The sequence below is a fragment of the Delphinapterus leucas genome, chromosome 2 (assembly GCF_059928025.1).
Source record: "Delphinapterus leucas isolate spDelLeu-1000000601 "Yukka" chromosome 2, BTC_Dleu_Yukka2, whole genome shotgun sequence".
Lineage (NCBI taxonomy): Eukaryota > Metazoa > Chordata > Mammalia > Artiodactyla > Monodontidae > Delphinapterus > Delphinapterus leucas.
In genome coordinates, this window is record NC_143130.1 from 160,093,393 (window position 1) to 160,106,082 (window position 12,690).

At 42.0% G+C, this 12,690-nt stretch overlaps 1 pseudogene; it reads left to right on the plus strand.

The window, feature by feature from the left end:
* The first annotated feature begins 10,917 nt into the window (after window positions 1–10,917).
* On the plus strand, window positions 10,918–11,798 carry LOC111175948 (protein SREK1IP1 pseudogene; annotated as a pseudogene).
* Window positions 11,799–12,690: the final 892 nt, after the last annotated feature.

The following is a 12,690-nucleotide window of genomic DNA, read 5'->3' on the forward strand; positions in this document are numbered from 1 at the left end:
TGTGCCCCGGTACAGGAGGATCCCATGTGCCACGGAGCGGCCGGTCCCGTGAGCCATGGCTGCTGAGCCTGCGCGTCCAGAGCCTGTGCTCCGCAACGGGAGAGGCCACAGCAGTGAGTGGCCCGCGTACCGCAACACAAACAAACAAAAAACCTAGTCTTTATGGAAAGACTCAGAAGATGCAGGAACAGTGCAGAATCCTAGCCATGTCCAGACTCTCCAGAAGCTAGACTGGTGAGACAACAAAGTTCTGAAAATTCTCACTGATAGCTCCAAATTTGAAGAGAAGCCAACTGAGCAAACTGACCTTTATTTTTCTTCATCTGACTGAGGAATAGTGGGAATGGATACTGAAAGAAAGCAATGAGTGGGGGTAGCTCCATGGTCAGGCATGGAATTGGAGAAGCCTGCTGAAGCCCAAGGTCACCTGGTGAAACCCAGGGTCACCCAGCAATGAGAGTGAGGTACACACATTGCCATGTGCGTGAAATCAGGTAAGGTGGCCCTTTGTGCAGTACAGATATCAAATAGTGGAAGAGAGAGCAGGATTAGGTTTTCCAACCAAATATGCCCTGCTCAGCATCTCAGGTGAGTTCTTCCATCTGAGTCTTGGACAGGAAACTAGAAGCCTCAGATGCAGTGCAAAGAGAGTTAAGCAGTCAGCCCACTGCATCAGGTCAGATAGTCTGCTCAGGGCTGTGAAGCATGAGCAAAATATAAATAGCATGGCAGCAATGCAAACCTACTACAACAAAAGAAACAACAAGCAAACCACAAACCAAAGCAAGCAAGCAAGAAGTATAATACACAGACTGCATTTTAGAAGAAAACATAACTCAAGAAACAGAAGAAAATTCTTTGCAGTCACTTTATGTTATAGAACAGTTTGTTATAAGAGAATAAATATAATCAGTCAATAACTTAAAGATAATAAAACAATAGAGTAAAATCAGAGAGTTACGGAAGAGCTATGGAATTAAGTTCAAGAACTAAATAATGTCACTATAGAACTAATAACTGGTAACAGCAAAGAACAAAATTTAAACATTGCTGAAATTTGAATTATTAACCCAGAAGAAAGGCTTGAGACAATCTTGGTAAATGTAATTAAGAAAACAAACATTAAAGCAAGTAAATTGGGGACTTCGCTGGTGGTCCAGTGGTTAAGACTTTGCCTTCCAGGGCAGGGGGTGCAGGTTCAACCTCTGGTCAGGGAGCTAAGATCCCACATGCCTCCGGGCCAAGAAACCAAAACATAAAGCAGAAGCAATATTGTAACAAATTCAATAAAGACTTTAAAAATGTTCCACATCAAAAAAAAAAAATCTTAAAAAAAAAGCAAGTAAATTGAAGCTAATAGATATAAAATGCAAAAAAATTCAACATAAAAGTATTGGGTATCTCTGAAGTGTTCAGGGAGATAATGAAGAAAATGTTCTCTAAATTGAAGACAAAACTGAGTCTGCAAATCCAAAGGGCATACTGTATTCTAGGAAAATTAGAAGCATAAAGCTCAACACTAAGACATGTTTTAGTGAAGAAGGTGAAATTCAATGATAAAGAAATAATTCTGTAGGAATCTAGAGAGAAAAAGCAAGTCCTCTACAAGGAGAAAAAAACCACCGGTTGGTCTCAGATTTCTCCACAACAGTATTTAATGGCAGAAGACAATGGAACAAGACCTCTAAAATCCTGATGGGGAAATATTTGACCTTGTACTCTTTTACCTGTCTAAGATGACGTTCAGGTGCAAAGGGACTTTGAAACACAAAAGAACTTAATAGCACCTGTAGGGACTTCTTGGAAAAAAACTACATGCAAGTAAAGCCAGCCGTGTAATGTATGAATCAAAATACAGAATACAGGAATGTTAGAAGCCCTGGTAAATATTGGTGGTGAAAACTGAATTCATGTAAATGTAGAATTAATACTAATTAACTATGGGACATACAGGTAAAGAACAAATGTAAATGTTATAAACATAGACCATGTAAAAATAATAATATAACTAGCAAATATCAAGAAGAGGGGGAAAGAAGAGAAAGAAATGTAGAAATAACAGAGTGAAGAGAAACTCTACCGAAATATGCAGGCTTAAAAAAGACTGCAATTCTCCAATGTTTTTAATGAATTCATTTCTTAAGAGACCTTTAAAAAAATTTTTTTTGAGAAAGTGAGAAAACATTTGTTTGATGTTAAATAACTCCTTCTGTTTCACCATAGTTTCTTTTACTTTTGTAAAATGAAAGTAAATTTGAAACTTATACTTTTTAATGAAAAATTCATATATTAAAAATAAGCTCACTTTAATAAACACATTTCCCCTTTTTCTCTTTTTCATTCATCTATCTTTCCTTCTTTCTGTATTTATGCCTAGAAAGGCATGTGTGATCATTTTAACTTAATACTAACAGTTATTCCTGGCTATGGGATTTGGATTTTTTTTTTTTACCTTTGGCTTTGTGATTTTTCTGCATTCTTTCCATTTTTCTAATAGGTATGTACCATTTTTATCAAAATGAGTGATTTTTATTTAAAAACCAAAGAAAAGAGTAGAAATCAATATGATGTGTTAACAGTGGTTAATTCTGGGTGGGTGGAAATTGGATGATTATTAGGCTTTTCTTTGTACTTTTCTATATTTTTTTAATTTTAAAAAAATTTGAAGAGAGAAAAATAAGAAGGATAAGTTGAGAATATCTGCTTTTTATCAACTGAATAGCAATCATGCGAGTGTCATTTGTGGCCTGCCATAAATTCAAGGACAGGTTGATAGGACTGGCTGGCCAGAATGGGTTGTAGGGTCCATCATAGTAAGCCACAGGATGACAGGCTGGCGTGGCAAACGACCACTCTTGGGTGGTCCAGGAGAAAGGTGACAGCGTCTGGTACTAGGAGTCTTTTTCAAGGCATTGGGAGAATCATAGAAATTTGAAGAGAACAGACAGACCTATTCATCATTGCATATACTTAAATATGCCATGACTCAATTTTCCCCTTGAAGTGTCACACCTAGTAAAGTCTGGGAACACTCATAGGTGTTAATTTTTTCATTGACTTTGTAATTGAATTTTATTCTACTTATTAAGTGTTCATCACAGGGGGAAATATATCAATGAAAACTGGTGAAACAATAAAAGTTTTATACCAAAAATAAGAGCAGATTGATTTTGTTTTATGAATAGGAAGAGGATAGGACGCCCAGACAATAGGTAAAACATAAAACTAGTGTGGCTAAAAAGTAGCTGCACATTGTAATGTCCGTAACCACGCTGGTCTGACCCTTCCCTTGCTGCTCTAAGACAGGCAGTCACAGTAAAGTTGAAAGAGCATGAAGTTTAAAGTCAAATTCCTGCTCTTCTACCTACAGTTGCCTTCTCTAGGAAGTGGAGATCCTATGGCCAGCTTGGTTGGGTTTGATTCAGATGATCTATGTGTAAAGAGCAATGAACAGTTCGAGGGAGGTAATTGCTATTGGAGCACATGATGAGCAGGGCAAACCTCTTCCTCTTCTCTGGAATGACCACCGACTAGCTGTTGCCTGAAAAGTGTGCTCTCTTTTCCTTACTGCTGTCTTTATTTCAAATTGACCAATTACCGACCCACGCAGGGAGTCCACTGGGGCACCTGCAAACTTAAACATGAATTAAACTTTATTCAGAGGGAGAGGTGGGATGTTCTAGCCCTGATGCTGTAAGAGACGAACATGTGCATGAGGCCCATGTCTTATCTTGGGTACCGGAGAGCTGGAGGGAGCGCAGAGATGAGCTGGCTCAGCATTCCTCACTTTCTAGGTAAAGACTGTGACCCAGAGGGGAGAAGGCTTGCTTCACATATTGCTAATTAGTAGTGATGCTGTGATAAAAGGACTCAGCATCCTGACTTAGCATAAGCACCTCTACTTTGGGCCAACAGGGGAGTTTGAATGGAAGGACTGGCTTTTAAAGAAGTGCAGAAGCTTCGAAACTAGACTGGGGAAAAAGAGTTGACCCTCAACACCCCTGGCCTAGCCTGTGGGCCCTCCATGAGGATGCTGTAATTCCAGCAGCCTGCGTGTCCTTGTGGGAAAACGGTCATTTCCCTGTTGCCAGGGAGCATTGCTGTCTTTCCCCCTTTCCTCGGTTCACCTGCTGATCAGCACATTGTCCAATTCAAGAAGCACCGCTGGTCAAATAACTGTTCTCTGTGATGTGTCCATGGAATAGACTTGAACGTGGGCGTTCCTGAGCCTTGAGAAGACCACGTGGAGGAACAAAGCCAGAGATGGCACTGGAGTGCTCTTGGACACAGAAGCAAGGAGCCAAGGGCAGGGTGTGGTCAGCAGTGAGGGAATTGAGAGCAGTACAGTCAGAAACAAGGTGGGTCCCTGACATAAGTGTTGAGGTCTCACCTGTGGGTTTATTTCAAGACCCTGGGAGTGAGAGCGTTGGTGATGTACTGCAGGGTATAAGCAGTTAGTTCATAGAGGCTTCAGGGCAGGCAGGTCTTTAGCCTGCAGTTGGTGGATTTGACCGACCGCGATTCCCTCATGTGGGACTGAAAGTCTGTGTCTTGGAAGTTTGTGCTTCTTTTGAGACAAGCCCCTTGTAGACGCTCTGACAGGACTGGGCTGAGATTTGTGCTTTGCCACATTTTTATCTTAAGGCCCACCTGCCCTCTTCTCTGCTCACTCTTTTCCTTTCTCCAGGGTCTTCCCATTTGTAAAATCGAGAAAGCACACATTTAGAAATTCCAGGAGAACGGAACAAAGATACTTTATGAAAAGGAGACATGATCTCATAGAAGAGGGATGTTTATTTACTCCAGCCCTGGAAAAGTTCATTCTAAGGGCACAATTTTGAAGCCAATGACACCTGTGAGGGAGCTGGATGTTTAAAGTAAATTGGGAATAAAAAATGCTCATTGCCTCGAGGCCCTAAAATCTAAAGGAACTAGCACAAATTTAAAGACAGACTCTCAAAGTTACTCTTTCCTCCCCACTGGCTTTAATTTCTGTTTTTGCTGTTTTTTTTTCTGAACTTCTTTTTATATTTGGAGAGAGGAGGAACATGTTCTTGGGGATTTGGGAGAATTGGGTTAAAGCTGATAACTGTAGACATCAGGTATTAGTAATGGCTCTCAGAGAAAGTTGGTCAGAGCAGAAGAAGGTGGGTATGGAGTTGGGTTTGCTCACCTCCAGGTCCATTTTCTCCAGAATTTCCCTTTTCCTTAACTTGTTCCCGTTTGGTCCTCCCCCCAAGGCTGTGGCAAGTCCATTGGCCTCCCTGGCTTTTATATTCTGAGCCAAAGATTCCATAAACAAGATCACCCTGCCCACCCCCCCCCCGCCTCCCCCCCAGTTCTGAAGAAATGGACTGTTGTTAGGCTTGACACATAGTAGGTGCTCAGATATTCATTCAGGTAATAAGTGAGTATGTTCTAGGTTTAAACACAAATGGAGGAGGTGAGGCTCAGAGACCTTCTCACTCTTTCCAAGGTTGCATCCTAGCAAGTAGTGGAACTTAAAGTCTGGTTGAAGTAAGGGAAAATGCATATAAAAGTAGTAAACCTAGTGGAAGCAGGGTCTCCTCAGCGTCCCAGGATTAGTATGGGGTGTTCACTGTTGGAGTTATAGGGTGAGGGCAGTGTAGGCTGGAGTCACTGATAAGACTTCCTGGAAAAGCTGGGGCTTGGACTGAATGAGAAACGGTGAGAGGAGGTGGGAGGAGCACGGTATCCCAGGTGGGAGGCAACAGTGAGCCAAGCCTGAGAGGCAGCACAGTTTTATTATTTAGGGAGCATCTGGGAGGGAGACCAGTTGGCTGAAGAAGTCTGAGTAGAGACGCTGCAGTAGATGAGGTTGGAGAAGCCAGCAAATGCCAGGCTGGGAAGCACTGACCATCTTTATCATTTGCACCATCTTGGTTCTTGATCCCCAGGGATGAAGTGGACTCTGTGGTGCGTACACTGCCTGGATGCCCCCTCTGAGATCCAGCATGTGTTCCAGCAGCTGCCAGGTGTATTGCCTGCTGAGAGCTCATGGCTGAGTCCATCCCTGGGTAGGGAGCTGCCTCATTCAGTGTTCTGCCCTCTAGTCAATGACTAGTTGAGATGGGGGTGCAAAGGCCTGGTCCTCTTGCCCCAGATGTGGGCCAACCCCTAAGAGCTGTGTCGGATTTGGAGCTCCCGTGGGACTGGCTGAAGTCGCTGCCCCAGTGCAAGGCCTCCCTCCATCCAGTTCTGCCCCTCTCTCCCCTGAAAGTGTGGTTCAGGAGTGTGCTCTCCAGTACACTCTCTGCATGAAAATGTACTATCTCAGCATCTGTTTCCTAGGCAACCTGCCTTAAGCCAGTTGAGACAGCAGTTGTTCTAGAAAGCAGGCTAAGAAAACCGCTTGCAGAGAAAACCCCATTGCCGGTGGCAGGTAGAGTAATGCTAGTCCTTGGCGTGCGGTAACGGTGCAATCAGAACTTTCGCCAGTGGTGAACTGGGATGGGACACCAGTAAAACAGATCAGACTCGTGGGTTCAATAGCTCAGGCACAGGGACGGTTTTGGGGAGTGGTTATTATACGGACTGCTAACTGAATAGCTCTTGCTGGGGGCTATCTACGCACTGGTGAAAGACTGAGGGTGATCAGTGGCCCATTTAAGGCCACTGACTAGTGAAAGCTAGAGGTCCTCCTTGGTAGATAAAAATATTCTTTTCTCTTGCAGCCAGAGGGCAAAAAAAACTAAAGAGCAGGTTCAGTATTCCATTACAGGAACTGCGATCTCCAGAGGAGGTTGAATTCACAGCCCAGCAGGTGCACCTCACCAGGTCATGACCCTGCTTGGGAGGAAAGAGGACCCTGAGACTTGGGCTGGGGAGGTCTGAATTGATTCACTCAGAATTTTTTAATCCCCTGAACCCTCTGGACCCCATGGACCTGCAGAAGTAGCTACTCTGTCCTGCAGTAATCTGAGGCTTGAGCTGTTAAGTCTGGGACAAGGATGTTTATAGTAAGACTACAAGAAGGGAAGGACATGGAGATGATAAGAAGAAATGAGTTTTGTGTTCCAGTGGTCACTAATGCTCCAGTGGTTACTGGAGTAGTAGGCAATTTAATACATTGATGAATAAGGTATTGTAATAGCAATAAATACGGTTTATCTATGTATAGATTAGGTATAGTAAATCTTACATGTCCTCAAGATAGAATGTATTTTTCTCTTTCCTATTTTCCAATTTCCGTTTTCAGTTTTATGTCATGAAATAATAATAACAATTCTAACAACAGTGAGTAAACTAATAAATAACATTGTGCACTAGTGCGTGAGAATGAAGAATGTACATTATAAATAATGATAGTTTATTTATGATACTGTCTCTACTCACCCTTTCTCCCAGCAAGGTGCTTGGGGATCTCAAAAAAGCTACCAAACAAATACACCTGCACATATATATAGGAGATACAGTATAGTATGTATTATATCATAAATAAGAAATCTTCCAAATGACAGTTCATAAAGAAAATGGTAGTCCTAGAATAAAAATCATTAGAGATGGTGGACATTTATTACATTTATATACTACTAAAACTTGGTTTATGAATCTCAAACTTAATTTAGATGTTTTTGGAATACAAATAGATACAAGTCTTAGTAAAACATTATTGACTCTCAGGTGGAAAAATACATTCCTATGGGTTTTTTTTCCCCCGACAAAGCTATGCATATCCTGTCAGTTTCAGTGGTTTACAAATGTCTGGGTTTTTGGACTAATACATTTAAAAAAAATTAAAAAAAAACCTTTTGAGGACCACCATAGGGCAGCAATCTATTTTGCCAATTAAATTTATTTGGAAAAAGTCATTGTTCTTTTACTACTATTATTCTATAAAAAGAATGAAGATTTAACAGTAAAAGGTAGGAAGGATATAATCTCATGAGAAAGGGCTTTCAGTTTCTTTGACGAATAAAAAAAATTGCTTCATGAAAAACTCTTGGTTTTTTCACTTATTTTGTTGGGAAACAGTGAAAAGTTTTGTCAAGATGGGCATTGATGCTATACATGGACAGAAGATTAGGAACCAGTAATGTGATGCATTTCTATGAATTAGATTTAAGAAAGTTTTCATTATTTCCACTGGCGAGATGCAGAAAGCACATTACAGGTTGATTTGAAGTTAACTTGCTCTGGGGCAGCTGTTCTCACACTTAAGCATCAGCATTCTCTGGAGAACATCTTAGAACACATTGCTGCCCCAGACCCAGAGTTTCTGAGTCAGAAGGTGGGGGCTAAGAATCTAACAGGCTCTCAGATGAGGTTCACGCTGCTGGCCTGGAGATCACTCTTTGAGAACCACTGTTCTAGAGTATTAAAAAAGGCAATGCTAAAATGTATTTTCTTTTTTTCAGGAATGTTGTGCTAATTTTGCAGTCTTTCTTCTTCTCATTACTCAAAGAGTACATTCAGACTGCAAGCTGTATTTTACAGAACAGAAAATGCAAATATCTTGCCCGAGTGTTCCCATGGCCTGGAACACCTTTATCACCTTGCCTTTTTTTTTTTTTTTTTGGCTGCATTGGGGCTTTTTTGCTGCACGTGGGCTTTCTCTAGTTGTGGCGAGTGGGGACTGCTCTACTTTGCAGTGTGTGGGCTTCTCATTGCGGTGGCTTCTCTTGTGCAGCATGGGCTCTAGGGTGTGCGGGCTCAGTAGTTGTGGCTCGCAGGCTCTAGAGCACAGGCTCAGTAGTTGTGGTGCATGGGCTTAGTTGCTCCTCAGCATGTGGGATCTTCTTGGACCAGGGATTGAACCCGTGTCCCCTGTGTTGGCAGGTGGATTAATAACCAGTGCACCACCAGGGAAGTCCCTATCACCTTGCCTTTTGGGTGAATGCTGACACATTTTTCTAGAGCCTGTTTAAACATCATCTCCTCTTTCCTTAACCCCCCATATAGAATCGATCTCCCCCACTTTTATTTCTCTATCTCCCTCATTTCCTCCCTTTTCCCCTTCCCCTTTCCTTCTTCCCTCCCTTCCTTCCTTCCTTTTCCCCTTCCTTCCGTCCTTCCTTCTTTTCACGGTTGTCCCTATTAGGTTCTGACCTTTTGAAGAACAGTTGCTAAACTTCGAAACCTAGAATCTAGCATCATGCCTGCTGTTGACTTTGTCCATCTGTTTGGCACATCACAGCAACAACCAAGTTAGTGAGTTGAGTAATCATCTAGTGCATTTGTTCTCTGTAGACGGTCTGAATTATCCAGGTTCAACATTGTGTCTCCTTCCCCTCACCTCCTGCCCCCTATCATCTATAGCACAGTGTTATTTTTTTTTGGAATAAAATCATGTGATAGCTGCTTAAGCTGCCCACTTTAAGTGTCTACTGTACCAGCCAACAAGTCAAATATTGAGGTAAATATGTGGAGGTCCCCAGTCCCCATATGTGTCAATTTCTAGCCTAACTGGCTTTCCTAGACTAGAATCCTATTCAGTGTATCCCTGGCAAAGATTTGTGTACTGTGCCTACCAGTTTTGGGGGACATCAAAGTGTGATGCTTTCGATATATAAATACCAAAACTCTTCAAGGTCCTTTCAAGTAGAAAAAAAAATATAGAGTAATACATATGCTTTGGGTGTTTTTCCAAATTCCATAGGTAGGAATAGAAAACTGGAGCCATCTGGAGCTCTTGAATTTTCCAGTGGCTTAATGTCCCTTCTTTCCATTATTTACAGACTATATTTCTTTTGAAATCAGGGGACATTACAATGGGGTAGCAAAAATATTGACAGGTCAAATATATGCCAAATATAGATGACTTTTTATTTTTGATATTATGGATTTGTTTTTTCCATTCTGGCCAAAATCTCAAGGCCAAAGACTCTCGATGGTGTGACCCAAGCACTCAAGTACTCAAGAAGAAGCTGAGTGAGTGTGGAAAAGACAGGTTCACAAGCTGCATTACATTTATCACTGTTTCCAAGTCCATGAAGACAGAGATGAGGGAGCAAAACATATTTGGACTGTAGACCTGTGCTAAGGAGCAGAAAGACATGCAAATAAAAGAATCGGATAGGGCTTCCCTGGTGGCGCAGTGGTTGAGAGTCTGCCTGCCAATGCAGGGGACATGGGTTCATGCCCCGGTCCAGGAAGATCCCACATGCCGCGGAGTGGCTGGGCCCGTGACCCGTGGCCGCTGAGCCTGCGCGTCTGGAGCCTGTGCTCCGCAACGGGAGAGGCCACAACAGTGAGAGGCCCGCGTACTGCAAAAAAAAAAAAAAAAAAAGAATCGGATAGAGGGACTTCCCTGGTGGTCCAGTGGTAAAGAATCCGCCTTCCAATGCAGGGGATGTGGGTTCAATCCCTGGTCGGGGAACTAAGATCCTACATGCCTCGGGGCAACTAAGCCCACACACCACAGCTAGAGAGAGAAAACCCGTGCACCACAACTAGAGAGGAGCCCACGCACTGCAATGGAAAAGACCCTGCATGCCTGAGTGAAGATCCCGTGTGCCACAGCTAAGACCCGACGCAGCCAAAAGAAAAAAAAAAAAAAAAAGAATGGGATAGAATAGATAAAGGGAGTTGGCATCCCAGAAATTTTAAGGCATTTCCTCTAGCTAACATGAAATGTAATATTTCTCTACATACATTAATTAAATAAAAAGAGAACATTTTAAAAATTAATTTTTGTCAAAGGATGACATTTTCCATACTATTTTATGGACAAGGATTACTCAATACTTCTTAGGCGTGTTTAGATTGCTTGAACCCTTTCATTTAAGAAAGGTAGAGTGTGTTGCCCTCAAAACTGCACAGCTAGTGAACATTGGTTTAAAGTGCTTTGTTACATTTCATTCAAAGCTGTCTATGAGAGCAGCAGCCACTTGGTTCCGCTATCGCCGGAGAGTTTTAGGGCCTTCCCTGACTGTCACCTAGGTGCCACGGCGCGGGTGGGAGGAAGAAGCCGTCCTAGCTGTGTGTTGTCCTTGCGGCCAGTGGGAGGCGAGTGCCCTCTCGAAAGCTCAGGGGTCCCGCGACCCTTCTTACCAGTGCCATGGCAGTTCCAGGTTGCAACAAGAGCAGTGTCCGAGCAGGCTGTAAAAAGTGTGGCTATCCTGGTCACCTGACTTTTGAATGCCACAATTTTCTCCGAGTAGACCCCAGAAGGGACATAATTTTGGATGTCCGCAGCACAAGTAGTGAGGAGAGTGATGAAGAGAATGAAGAACTGAATAAACTGCAAGCATTACAAGAAAAAAGAATAAATGAAGAAGAGGAGAAGAAAAAAGCAAAAAGCAAAGAGAAAATCAAGTTGAAAAAAAAAAAGGAAAAGGTCTTATTCATCCAGGTCTACTGAAGAGGACACTTCAAAACAAAAGAAACAAAAATATCAGAAGAAAGAAAAGAAAAAAGAGAAAAAGAGTAAGTCAAAAAAGGGGAAACATCACAAAAAGGACAAAAAGAAGAGAAAAAAGGAAAAGCATTCCTCTGCCCCTAATAGTTCTGAAATCTCCAAAAAGTAACTGAGACTTTGGCCTGAACCATTAAATTAAAAAATTTGGTTTTGAAAATTATTAGACTTTCCTTGAAATTTGCTGTATAATTATGCTTTGCAATAAATCACAGCCTTTTCCATATAGACATTTTTTCATATATGGGGCTGTTACTGTCTGGCAGTATTTTAATGTACTGTGATTATAGAGTATTGAATCAGTCTTATTACTTGATAGCCATAACCCCAAGTATGGATATTTGTGCAACAAAACTCATTGTTTTTGGTATTCCTCTCTGTGTGTGTCTGGCTAGTGTTATTACTTCATAAGTTAATTGTAAATGGCTTTATTACAGTCAACACAGGCAATCTACATAGCAGTTAATGAGTACTGCTGAATTAAGTGTCCATCTTCCAGTGTTAAAGCGAGGTAGGGGATAGTGCTTTGCGCTTGACACTGAAAAATTTCATAGCTTTATATCCTATGATAATGTGTAAAGAAAGTGAAGTTCTTTACTGTTGTTTTTAAATCTTGGCTTTTTTCAGATGTCACAGGAGATGAAGCTTCTTTATTGGTCTTGACCAGAACCTTTTAAATGAATGGCATCAGCAGGAAGTTGATAATGAAAGTATTTATAACAGAATTTCACTGTTTTCTGAGATGCAGAGTTTCTAGTACCTGCCTCCTTGGTTTTTGTAACAAAATATTTCTTCCTTGCTTAAAAAGACAAGTCTAGTTCAGCCTACTAGTAGGTCTTGTAGAGATGATGCTGTGTTGGGCAGGATTTTTAAGATAGACTCCTGAGTTGTTTTACAAATATGCCATATTGGTATGTCTTAAAGAGATACCTCAAACACAGAACTTTTTATTTAAGAGGATAACAGCTAAATCTTCATTAGAACTGATTTTTTTTTTTTTTTTTTGCGATACGCAGGCCTCTCACTGTTGTGGCCTCTCCTGTTGGGGAGCACAGGCTCCAGATGCGCAGGCTCAGCGGCCATGGCTCATGGGCCCAGCCGCTCCGTGGCATGTGGGATCTTCCCGGACCAGGGCACGAACCCGTGTCCCTGCATCGGCATGGGACCATATGCCTCCAGCCAGAAGGTGGTGCAATCCCAAGATTTGGGTTTGGGTTTAGGAAGATGGCAAAGGCCCATTTGGCCTTCAGGTAGAACATGTGCACCCTTCAGGCTTTAAACCAACTCTTCACAGGAGTTTAGAGCATAATTCC